The sequence below is a fragment of the Electrona antarctica genome, assembly GCF_951216825.1.
Source record: "Electrona antarctica genome assembly, chromosome: 11".
NCBI lineage: Eukaryota > Metazoa > Chordata > Actinopteri > Myctophiformes > Myctophidae > Electrona > Electrona antarctica.
The window spans coordinates 1,040,114-1,054,010 of record NC_136792.1 but is presented as its reverse complement, the minus strand read 5'-3'; the positions used below and the strand labels follow the sequence as shown (position 1 = coordinate 1,054,010).

At 41.8% G+C, this 13,897-nt stretch overlaps 1 protein-coding gene across 1 annotated transcript in view; it reads right to left on the bottom strand.

The window, feature by feature from the left end:
* Window positions 1-11,940, bottom strand: part of LOC306932970 (uncharacterized protein) — a 293,356-nt gene extending 281,416 nt beyond the window's left edge. Inside the window, exon 1 of the mRNA XM_079514941.1 lies at window positions 11,916-11,940. The gene's annotated coding sequence lies outside the window, so the exon portion shown is untranslated. The remainder of the gene's footprint in view (window positions 1-11,915) is intronic.
* Between the last annotated feature and the right edge of the window lie 1,957 nt (window positions 11,941-13,897).

Genomic DNA, 13,897 nt, shown 5'->3' with positions numbered 1-13,897 from the left:
TTCTCTTCACATTTTGTGAATGAAGCCTCATTTTGGTCTTCAACCCCCCTGGGTTCATGTGTTTGGTCCGACGGAGCATTGGTCCGAACGACAACCTACCTCAAACCCTCACCCTAACCCTAACCTCCCCCGGGGCAGCACACCTAAACCTAACCCCAACCCTCTCCCGACCCCCAACGCACCTCGGACCAACGCTCCTTCGAACCAATGGTCCGTCGGACCATAGTATGCCTCCCCTCCCCCGTTCTCCGCTCCCTCTATTGGCTCCCGGTTGCTGCCCGCACGTGTGCTGCCCGCACACAGTACAAAACTAAAAAGAGTACAAAACTCTGATGCTGGCATTCAAAGCAACCAAAGGTATGGCACCCTCATATACCCCCAATAGCTGCTTTTAACCCTCCACTGTGGGGATTTAGAATGACCAGGTCATAAGCGTACATAAGGTGATTAATAATAATAATAATAATAATAAAACTTTATTTGTATAGCACCTTTCATGACATGAAATGCAGCTCAAAGTGCTTTACACAAAAAAGAAAAGAAAAGCAGGGCATAAACAATACAGTGAGGACATGAATAACATTTTTTTTAAAAGACAGATAAATCAATTAAAAGCAAGGGTGTAAAAGTGGGTCTTGAGCTGAGCTTTAAAAATGTCTACAGAGGCTGCCTGTCGAAGGTACAGTGGGAGTTTGTTCCACGCCGTCGGCCCGTAGAAGCAAAAAGCTGCTTCCCCGTATTTTTTAGTTGCCATTTTTTTAGGCAAAGCGAGCAGGCCAGCAGTGGAAGACCTTAGGGGGCGGTTTGGGACATATTTCGGCAGGCAGTCATGTAGGTAGGAAGGTGCGAGACCATTGAGAGCTTTATAAACAAGTAAAAGAATTTTAAAATCAATCCTAAAAACAACCGGAAGCCAGTGCAATGAGGCCAAGACTGGAGTAATATGTTCTCTCATCTTAGTTCTAGTTAAGACTCTGGCTGCTGCATTTTGGACAAGTTGTAATCTGTCAGTTGATTTCTTAGGCAATCCAGAAAAAAGTGCATTGCAGTAATCAAGCCGAGAAAAAACAAAGGCGTGGATTAGCGTTTTTGCATCGTCCAGTGACAAATAGGCTCTGATTCGTGCAATATTTCTAAGATGAAAAAAGGCAATCTTGGTAACATGATTAATGTGTGAATTAAAATTCAGTTCAGAATCAATAGTGATCCCCAAGTTCTTTACCGTACTGTTACTTTCTACAGTCAGGTTGCCAAGTCTGCTTTTTATTATAGGTACCTATAAGACAGCCTGTATTGCACTTATTTAATTCACAATAGATCATCCATGTATATGCACAATGTGCTTAGATATGCCACAAGCAGCTTCTGAAACCGTTTGTTTTATCCTGTCAAAAGCTCAATACCTTTCAATGTAGCATAGGAAGATAGTGGAAATAGCTACTGTAGCTGGCAATCATTTCCTTCAATTGTACAGAGGTGACTCTGTACCATATGAACCAACAGACCTTCACAGGCCAAGGGCAGTTACTTAACACTTTCACTTAAAAACAAAGGGGGGAAAAAGACAAAACAAGAAAGAAAAATAGCAGCCTACAAGCTCAGAACATGTCACACTGTGACCTTGTTGATCGGCTGTGTTTGATACTTTTGTCTAACACTAGCATAATGAAGAAATAGGGCATTAAAAAAGCAGTGCAAGTTGAAATATGGAGACACAAGGTTTCTTCTCGACAGCAACAATTATGATCTATGTCTTTCAAACGGCAAAAACACCAAATTTAATATTGATCATATTATAGATTTGCAAATAGCCAAGTAAGCAAAATTAAATAAAATAGGCTATGGTGAAAGGGGATAGGAAACTTACCATGGGCACTCTGTATACACCTAATATTCTAGAGAGGGTAATAGAACTTTTTGAGGTACTAGGACCCACAATTCCAAGTACTGGAGGAGACCCAACACAGCTCTGATCCAGTGTAAACTGCTCCTCTCTCCCACTGATCAGTGACAGCGCTGCAGGGACTGCAACTCCGACCGTTAAACAGGTGTCATAGATATTGTATCCAAGAGTCACATTGGGGAGCAGGCTGGGGTCTCTGTTGATCTCACTGATGGCAAAAGCCATGATCTGTGCCATTCTGAATGCCCTCATTAAAAAACTAACACACACAATTACACTGTAGCCTTCAATATCATTGCTGTCGGGCAGAAACCTTGTATCTTCATATTTAAACGTTTTGTTTTTGTTTAATAAATTACTTACTTTGTCATACTACAGTGTGACATTTTTTTTTGTGCTATTTTTTAATTAAATATTTAAGTGAATGTGCTACCCTAGATCCATCCAAACACATGTTTTGAGAAGGTTTCCACCTGACAGCCTATATCTCATGTTTCTATAAATCCATACAAGGTTGTTGTTGTCTTGCTGGCTATTCGTGATACTCACCGACTGCAGGAGGGCTTCTGCTCCTTGGACTGTGTGAACGTCAGCTCAGGGAACACAGAGGCCAGGTGGAATGGAAACAAACCACCCAGAAGCACATCTCCAGCCTTGTACATTCCTCCATGAAACGATGCCTGTAACTCACAAGAAGAGGAAGAGGATGAAGACAAAGGAGAGAAGGAAGAGAATATCATCAAGTATGAAAACAGTTGTATGTCTAAAGAAGCCCTCATGACTATCCTCCTCTGTCTAACAACCCCCCCACCTTCTCCATCCAGTGTCCAGTTGTTAGGTTTTATACACAGTGCAGTGCCGTCCCCTGTGCCAGATGACGACATTACGTCATCTTTCACAACACCGATCTGGGCCTTTAGGCACACACAGAGGCAGGGCTTAACATACATACGTAGGTATCAATGGTGGAAAGTAGATTCACTGAAGGAATACTGGACAACTCACCCCGGTGCTTGCCCATTTTTCCTCCCCGAGTTTTCCCCAGTGAGGGGGATAATTTTGTAATATGCTATTGGCTGTTTGTATTCTTTTTGGAAAAATATTAAAAGATACTCCTATGGAACTGCTATATTATTTTACTTATATTGACCCCATAAACAATTTAGTATAATTTAGTATAATGTAAGGTTTTGCCCACTCAAATGGTACCTCGTCAGATAATCCCCACATAGCCCACAACAACTTCTGTGAACCGACTTCACTGTAGTAGCTTTTCATAAATTATATTTGTACTTAGGCTGTCTGCTGTCATGGAAATGTATAGTTAAGAAAAATTCAAAGTCCAGCCGTCTGCTGTCCAGCCTCTCCCACCCCTCACTGGGGAAGTACTGTACTTAAAGATGGAGTGCCACAATTTTTGTATTTTTCCAGTTTTTCATGTGTCTATGAGGTGACAGTACTTCATTAGACACCCTGGAGTCGTTTTTATGTGCAATGGTGTATTAACTTTGTATGTAGGGTTTCTTCCTGGAGGTTGAACCCTTGACAGTCAAACGGGCCAATGAAATAAACAGTAATATAGTGACATCACACTATCAGCCCCTCCCCTAACCCCTCCCCCTTTATCATACTACAGCTGTGGGTGTGGCTTCAGTTCAGGTTCAGATCACCACCCATCACCACCCACCAGGCAAACCAGGCATACTTAATGAACTGGTGGGCGTGTCCACATAAAAGCATGATTTTAACAAATACTGTACACTTTTTGGAAAAAGTTCTTCCTCCTTATATTATAATATTACCTGATGATCATGTTTTAGGGTGGAAAAAAATCGTGGCACTCCATCTTTAAGTTCAATGTTGAGGTATTTGTATTTCATTTCAGCATTTGTCATTTCCAATGCTTTTACTTCTACTCCACTACATCTCCAATCCCAATATTGTACTTTTACTCCTCTACATTTATTTGGAAACTTTAGTTACTTTGTAGATTTTTATTATTATTACAAAACATACCTTAACCACTTCAGCCTTATATACATTAAGGCCATTTGAAAATAGCCGATTGCGACGCATTGTGAGCTTGTAGATCAGCTATTTTCAAAAGATTTTTTAGACATTTGAAAGACATTTATATTCTATATATATTTTACTTATACTTTTGGTTAATTAAGTACATTTTGATGCCAATACTTTTGTATGTTACGAGAGACAATGAGATCCGCAATAAACTTGCAAATCGGTTCGCAACATGTCGCCTTAGTCAGTGTCAGGGTGGTGGTCAGTGGCAGGTTGGTGGTCAGTGGCAGGTTGGCGGTCAGTGGCAGGTTGCCGGTCAGTGGCAGGTTGCCGGTCAGAGGCAGGTTGCCGGTCAGTGGCAGGTTGCCGGTCAGTGGCAGGTTGCCGGTCAGAGGCAGGTTGCCGGTCAGTGGCAGGTTGCCGGTCAGTGGCAGGTTGCCGGTCAGTGGCAGGTTGCCGGTCAGAGGCAGGTTGCCGGTCAGTGGCAGGTTGCCGGTCAGTGGCACCTGGAAACTTTGGGCACCATAAAAACTGTTCAGCTCTGAAGTTGTTAATCAGAGCAGTGGTCAGTCCTCCCCACTTCTCAGGTGGCCACTCCTGATTACCACTGAAGTGTGATGGAAAACAAGAGTAAAGCCCAAGGCATGTTCAACGCACGCACACACACACGCACGCAGGCAGGCAGGCAGGCAGGCACACACGCACGCACGCATGCAGGAATGCAGGCAGGCAGGCACACACACACACACACACACACACACACACGCACACAAACAATGATGTTATTTAACATGAAGGCCGCCAAAAACGAGGAACACGAGAACCTACTTTTGTCTCGTTCTACGCCAAACCCGAGAAAGCCGTGACTGGGGATTCCCCCATTATATGTTAATTTCAACATGCGCACCCATCGCTGTAAACCCCGAACGTCTACATGAAAGGACACCGCCACAGCACGTGATCAAAAACACCATGCACAAAGTAGCCAAAGTAACCAATTGTATCCAGTAAGCGTAACATTTTATTTAGTGTTAGGTAGTTAGTGAGTAATTATATAGTTTTCAATTTTAGTTTATAGTATAGTATAGTATAGTAGAGAGAGAGAGATAGGCCATTGGTAAACAAACAGCCAAGCTCAAGAATTTGGAGAACGATTCATGATGTGATGAAACTGAACCGTCCCCCCCCCAAAGAAAGAAGAGACCCCGATTGCCGTCGATCCACCCCGTCCTCCAGAAGAAAAAAAAACTTCCCCGATTCCAGTGAAGACCCCCCACCCCGTCCTGAGCATCCTCCAAAGAAACTGAAGAAAGTGGCAAAAACGTCCCCGATCCCGATTGCCCCCCGATTATCCCCATCGGTGTCGGGAGTTGAGCAACAGCAGCGAGAGGTTGTTGTTCCCTTACCTGTGGATGTGCCCAGCCCCGGTCTGTCCACAAAAGGGCTCCGAAGAACCTCTCGGAAAACCACTGTCCGCCGTGCAAATCTGTACTTTGATGAAGAAACCGAAAGCAAGTTGGACAGTGACCGCGACCCCGATGCTGACACCTCGACCACCTGGATTCCAAGCCCCAGACCTCCATGCCCATCGCTGTACGACACGGGTATGTATAATTTGTTTATCGTATAAAGTAAAAGTATCCTCACAGCGCGTACAGCTGTGTGTGCATGAGTGCATCTCTCTTCTTTCCCTCGCCCTTCCACCGTCCCGCCTCCTCCACCCAATGAACCTCCTCCGCCGCTACAGAATCAGATCCCATATCTGGGGGTCCGTCGGCAAGGTAACCGATCTGCACCGATTGGTTACCAGATCGGTTACCATGCCATTCCAAGCAATGGGATTAGATTAGCCTGCCCGGTGTTGCCAGGGTTTGTGAGAGAAATAAGCAACCAGGTCCAGAAAAGCAAGCCCAGAATAAGCAATACAGTATATAGGTTGAGTGCCTAGTATAATTCAAATACATCAGCTATTTGAAAATAACAGATCTACAAGCTCACAATGCGTCGCGTTGTGACGTGTTGTGAGGAGAGGAGAGGAGAGCACCCCTTTAGGCAAGGAAAATAATTGTGGGGTCCTTGACATGAAAATAAATAAAACAAGCCCGAAGGTAGCTTATAAATAAGTGGACATGGCAACCCTGGTATTCATGATACTGTGTGGAAGATGGGTGTGAGACTGTGAGTGGGACAACCCTGTGAAATGAAGACATTCAGCCCTGTATCATGTAAGACACAATAAAAAACATTGATTGATCATTTTATTTCACAGTATGTATAATCAGTACATTTCAAACAAGCACACGTCAATACAAAAACTGATATCTCTCCTTGCTTGGAATGTCTCACTCACACAGCCATCTCATCAATACAAAGGAATGTCTTGCTCAACACAGCATGATTGATCATTTCATTTCACAGTATGTATAATGAGTACAGTTCAAACAAAAGCACAGGTCAATACAAAAACTGCTACTTTGTGGACGAAACCATGATAAAGCACTTGTTTACAACAGAGCCCACCATTTTCAGTTCATCAGAAAATAGGACATTTACAGCATGATTGTGATAGTAGCAGAGGTAGGAAAATCACATTGCAGTATATAAAAAATAAAATATCTAACACACGATGACAGAAGAGAAGAGCCTTTTGTAAATTGCTTTTGTGTATGTGATGATTTTATTTCAGATGATGAGTGTGCTGATGGGGAAGCTGGTGTCACATTCTTCGCAATCTGTTGGCCGTTGCAGAAGTAGGAACTTTCTGTACAATAAAAACATTTAGAGCATGATTGAACAGGATAAATATAATTCACAAAAGACATTTGATATACTGCATGATTGCAGTATATAAAAGATACAAGATCTACTACATGATAAGAGAAGATATTTTTGCTAAATGTTTGATAAATGCCTACGTTGTAAATTGATTTTGTGTACTATGATTTATTTATTTTTTCAGATGAGTTTGCTGATATGGAGCCCAGTCAGCCCACGTCTCATTCTGCACATTCTGTTGCCCATAGCAAAGGTAGGAAGGAACCTTGTGTGCTTCTGAGTGTGATGTGCTCAGGGTGGAAACAAATGGATTTTCTGTTCATTATTCCATCTACTACTATTACTACTACTACTATTTATACTGTCAGATCCAGAGGAAGGGGAAGAGGCTCCCACTTCATCCACTGCTGCCGTGCTGGCTGTAGCACAAGTATGAATTTACTTTATTAGTCAGAAATGTAAATGGCACAGAATACAGTCAAATATTTACCACACAAAAAAATTATTTCTATAATTCCAGGTGGTAACAAGCCAGTTCAGTTGTCCTCCACACCTTCTACTGTTCGCCGTAAAGGCAGTAAGAAACGTAAGGACCTTTTCTGCTCATCACACATTTAGCACACAAATAATTATAAAAAACATGTATTTTTAGGATAAAAGTATGTATTTCTATACATGTCAAGGCCAGCTGAGCCATCCACAGCTTCTACTGCAGTCCCACCTGTTCGCCGTAAAGGCAGTAAGAAACGTAAGAACCTTTTCTGCTCATCACACATTTAGCACACAAATAAAAAACATGTATTTTTGAGTGGTGCAGCTACTCCAAGGAACAGCAATGTGTGTTCCTATGTCTGTCACATCCAGCTGTTGAGCTTCACAACCCCCCGGGGACCCCCACAGAAACTATAACAATAAAAGTATAGTTGCACCACTCAGTTCACATTGGTGTGATTTTATGGTAAAATAATGTATTTCTATCATTTATAGGCATGCCAGAGACAGTTTGGTCTGACCAGATGACGGACTGGCATCCAACGAACCTCCCCTTCACTGCCACTCCCGGGCCTCGTGGTGCTGCTGCTGAGCTCCAGTCGAACAACCCTGTCGACTTCCTGGACCTGTTATTAACCGATGAGCTGCTCACACACCAGACCAACCTGTATGCTGAACAGAGAACCCCGACTGACCTGCCACATTCTAAACACCACGCATGGGTACCAGTCGAAGTGATGGAACTGAAGCGTTTCTTTGGGCTGCTTTTCCTGATAGGTCTGGTACAGAAGCCAGAACTGGAACTTTACTGGGCAACGGATGAGCCAACAGCCACCCCATACTTCAACAGGACCATGTCCAGGAACAGGTTCCAACTCATCTGGAGCAACCTGCACTTCGCCGACAATCACAATCTTACAGAAAATGAAAAGTTGCGTAAGATCCGCCCTGTCTTGGACTACCTTCTGGCAAAGTTCAAGGAGATGTTCATGCCAGGCAAGGACATCAGCATTTACAATTTAGGCATTTAGCATTTAGCATTTAGCATTTAGCATAGGGGACTCTTCTCTGGCGTGGTAGGCTAGGCTTTAAAGTGTACAACCCACCAAAACCCATTAAATTTGGCATAAAGTCCTACATTTTGGCAGACAGTAAGACAGGGTTTTGTTGGGCCATGAAACCATACAGTGGCGGGCCTGTTGTACCTCTTACTGGGCCTCGTGACGTACCTTTGGTACAAGAGGTAGTTGTCTTCCTGCTGTAAGGGTTGACCGGTTTCTGTTACCGGCTCTGGATGGACAATTATTACAATTCGGTGCGCCTCTGTAAAGTTCTCCTGGGTCTGCAGATCCACACCTGTGGCACTTTAAGGAAATGGAGAGGGGAACCAGAAGACATCACAGTGTCCAGGCCTTGCTGAAGATGGGGGACACGGTCATGCGCCACGATGACAATGTCATGGTGGTGGCATTGTGTGACAGGAGGGTGGTGAAAATGATCACTACATTCCACCAGCATGCAATGGTACAGGTCCTGGAGAAGCAGGCAGGCCAGAAAGACAAGGTGGCAGCAACAAAGCCAGTGTGCATGTGAGAATACAAGCACTGCATGAATGGTGTAGACAAATTGGACCAGAACCTGGCCTACTATTTCTTTGTGAGGAAGACCTGCAAGTGGACAAAAAAATTGTCATGTAGATTTAAATGTACAACACCTATGTCCTTTACAAGGTGAAGAACCCAGGCAGCAAAAAAGCCCTGTATGGGTTCATTCAGAGTGTGGTGACGTCGTGGACCACCCTGAGAGAGAAACGGAGAGAGGAAGAGGAAGGAGAAGATGAAGGAGAAGATGAAGAAGGAGAGGAGGAAGGAGAAGAGTATGAGGAAGAGGATGAGCCCGAGCCCCAGTACCAATACTGCCCGAGGGCACCACACTACGACCCACCTTCCAGGCTTGATGGCAACCAACGGCTCCATCAACTGTTACTCCCAGTAACAAAAAACAAGAAGTACCCAACTAAGGCGTGCAGGGTACATATCAGACAAGGGAAGCACCGCAGAGAGACAAGGTTCCAGTGCAGCCAGTGTCAGGTCCCTTTGTGTAGAGGCCTCTGTGACATGCTGTACCACACCAAAGCAAACTACCAGGACTATCATGTAGACTAAACTGTTTTTTGTCCCCCCCCCCCCCCCCCCCACACACACACACACACACACACACACACACACACACACACACACACACACACACACACAGTGTTGATTTTGACCCAGTGTTGTTTTGACTGCAGATTTTGTTTTAGTCATCTGTTGGTTTAGTAATGCAGTGGTTTTTATATCACTTTTCATAGCAAGGCCCATTATTTTATCCATCCATTAGATATTGCCCACAATTCCATGCTGTATTGATATTGGCACCATAGGAGGGTCCATTGTATTTGTATTTTATTGTATTTATTGTATTGTATTTATTGTATTGTAATGCATCTTAATTCATTGGGGTTGGATTAGATTTCGCCCACAATTCCATGCTGTATTGATATTGGCACCATAGGAGGGTCCATTGTATTTGTATTTTATTTTCCATATATTATATTATTTATTGTATTTCCATATATTATTTTATTTATTTTATTTATATGGGGATCATTGGGGTTGGATTAGATTATAATACATGCTGTATTATTGTTGTTTTATTATTGTTATTGTTGGTACTGTATAAATACAGGCTGCAGCAGTGCAGTCTGGTACAGTACAGTACAGTACAGTACAGTACAGTACAGTACAGTACAGTACAGTACAGTACAGTACAGTATGGCACAGTGCAGTGTGGCACAGTACAGTATGGCACAGTACAGTGCAGTACAGTACAGTATGGTACAGTACAGTACGGTACAGTATTGCACAGAACAGCACGGTATGGTACAGTGCAGTATGCTACAGTAATAATAAATTATCACTTTGAATGTAAAACTATATATATATAATATATATATTTTATATATAGTAAAGTTGAAGTGTGATGTGGCTAAAATAAAAGGGTCACTGTCAGATGACAGTGCTGTCTATTCTATTCACTATTCTTATTGATTGGACGAATCGGTATTCAACTGTGAATTACATAATGGAGCATGGTAGAAACTCACTTTTTTTTGGATTACAATATACATTCTATGTATTCTAAGATATAGCATGTTCACAAAGTCCTAACAGAATGGATGTTATGGATGTATATTTCCCAAAACTGTGTCATGTCATAAATTGATTTCTGCGAATGCATCCACAGAACATCCTCTGCTGGGACTACGTGAACATGTAGATTCGGTGTCACAGACCTTTCACTCGTTGAAATACCATGCTGCATTCAGAGACTAATATTTACACAATGGAACATAATGGAATATTTCTTTGTTTTACATTAAAGTAGACAAAATTATCTTTAATTTGATGTGTGTATGTAGCCATAATATAACCTAGCCTAGCTAACTACAAAGCTAACTGAAACTTCAACTGCATTTAACTGAATAGTGTTTTCAGGACCATGTTTTTTGTGAAAACACAATGTATTCAAGTGTTGATACCTACATAACAGAACATAGTTATCAACTCAGTTTATTTTCCATTAAAGCAGACATTCTACTTCTTCTTTTGAGATATTCCTTATAGCCCCACCAGAGAATATTCTATACATTTCTAAGAGTAGGGGATTTGCCCCTAATCCCTGGCATTAGAACTACCTATTTTGACACCTCTGGCGGGAAATGTGTTAATTAACCCAGGCCTTAGAGGCAATTTAAATAACACAAGGTTGAAACATTGCAATAACACCAATTGAATATCACATGGTTCAATGGCTTGGCAAGTTAGCTGATCTTATCGTTTATTGTTTATTTGACAAGACTGTCAATAGCGTAAGTTTAATGCCTTTAATCCTGATGTCCAGTTTCCCTGTCTACAATGATGTGACATAAAGAGTGTTTGTGTGGGTGTTTGTGTGGGTAGAGTGTGTGTTTGTGCAGTCACTAGGCTAGGTTTTGTAACCTGCAGTGTGTGTGTGTGTGTGTGTGTGTGTGTGTGTGTGTGTGTGTGTGTGTGTGTGTGCGCGTGCATACATTACATAAATTACACAGATGCATTAAAATACTATATAAAATGTATTCACATAAACACAGCAACAGTGATCATCAACAGTAGGGAAAAGGTGAACTATTTAAACATTTTCTTACATTCACATTTTTCACATTCTACATATCCACACTGCCGGGTGGAAACCGTGTATGTCCAAACTGTCTTTATTTTTTTATTATAATTATATCTCTTGTATGTTTTGAAATATGTTTTTGAAAATATTAATCAAAGCAGCTTTAACCCATTGAAACCAGAGGCCTTCACAAAGTAATGCTGTTTGACACAAAGGCTAAATTTGCCAATTTAAAACCGATACATAATTTGCATCTTACTGTACATACTTTAGTATAGTATAGTATTTTGACCCAAAGATAATGGGGAGTGCACATGGTTTATTGTCAATATAGCTCTAACATCAACAAACAGTCTCTAAGGGAGGGTAATCAACTTCTCCTTTATCCCAGATAATAGATGTTTGTATATCTGACTAGATGTAGTTTAATATGGTAGAAAATTGACTCTATTACTAACAAGGTTATCAGCAATATATATATATGTGTGTGTGTGTGTGTGTGTGTGTGTGTGTGTGTGTGTGTGTGTGTGTGTGTGTGTGTGTGTGTATATATATATATATATATATATATATATATATATATTAATTTGACAGGCAATTTATTTCACATTACAAAATATATATATTATTTTCCAGTTCATTATTTTAAACTAAATATTATTATTATTATTATTAGTAGTAGTAGTAGTAGTAGTAGTAGTAGTAATTGAATCTTCTACTTAATCTACTATCAACTTCTACCATCAGAGATCCGATATATCCATATACATAAAATACACACAAATAATCTGTTTTGACATTTAATTTGTGATTCTACGTCTTGGTGGCACCTCGACCCATGATGGACTTCTTTGTGTTTTTCTCAGGTTTCAAAAGGATTATGTAACACTTTGGTCCAAACAGCGCCAGCAAAATGCCCAAACCAGATGCTAGAATAGCAAACACCTCCACTACATCTGCATATTTGCCTGGAGAGCTGATATATGCTGGTATGAAGGCTATCCACACGGCACAGAAGATCAACATGCTGAAAGTGATTAACTTGGCTTCATTGAAGTTGTCTGGAAGATTCCTTGCCATGAATGCTAGGACGAAACTCAGGAGTGCCAGTAATCCAATATAACCTAGTAACACCGCAAAACCATATATTGAGCCAACATCGCACTCATGGACTATCGTTTCAGAATAGTATTGTGTGTTTTTATGAGGAAATGGTGAGGCAGACACAAGCCAGACTATGCAGATTATTGCCTGGATGGCAGTAAGAACCAGAACTGTTCCTCTCTGCTGCATAGCACCAAAAAACTTCATGATGTCTGCACCACCAGGCTTGGAGGCCTTGAACACAGCCAGCACCACCATAGTCTTTACCAGGATGCAGGAGACACACAGCACAAAGCTGATCCCAAATACTGCATGCCTCAGCTGACAAGTCCAGAGTCTGGGCCGACCAATGAACAGGAGTGAGCACAAGAAACATAGTTTGAGTGAAAGCAAGAGTTGGAAGCTGAGTTCTGAGTTGTTCGCGCGGACCATGGGCGTCTCTTTATGATAAACAAAGATCCCCAGGACAATAGCACAGACAAATGTTCCTAGCAATGAGATGGTTGTTAAGGAGATTCCCAGGGACTCATGGTAGGACAGGAACTCAATGCTCTTAGGGACACAGTGGTCATGCTGGGGACTGGACCAGAAGTCCTCTGGACAACTGGTGCACTCTGTAGAGTCTAACAAATAGGACAAGATTAAAGGGACAGACACGTATCTTCTTATAACCTTCTGTACATATACTGTAGCTACATTATGTAACCCTACCTGTCTCATTGCTGAACTCTCCCTCAGAACAAGCAATGCAGTCGTAGCAGCAGACAGGTTCTCCTTTCCTTCTGGCCACACGGGTTCCAGGAGAACAGCTCTCACTGCACACCGACCGAGGAGGCTACAGAGGAAAGTAAAAATGATCAGTTTAAATATAAATTTCATTCACATCATGAGCTCAATTAAAAATTTTAGAAAGCTGAAATTACTTTTGCAGATTGAAAGTTCCAGAAGATTATGTCTTCATCGAGGGTGAATTCTTCATCTCCGGAGGCTGTCATCTTGACCACACCTACGTTGTGAATCTTTGTGCTTCCATCAGGGAGCCACGCCCAGTTCAATATATCGAAGATTGGTAAAGCATCACCATTCTCATCAAAGTATACACGATCACCACCAGATGTGGTGAAGTTGACCTTTTCCAGGTAATAGAGAAGCTAGAAATGGTGATGAGCAGAATCATGAAGAGCAAGAGACTTTAAAAACATACTTAAGGATCATATTATGTGCCCAAGTCACGCTACACACTATTTGGGGATTTAAGCATTGTGCAAGGGGTGTTCCTGTTGCTGAGTTGCTATCTTCCACCACCAGCCTCATTACTAAATCATGTGCTCTACCCCTTACATTATGCATTGCCTTTGAACAAAACCATATTCATAATGTCACCCACATTTGTTGAGAATTAGG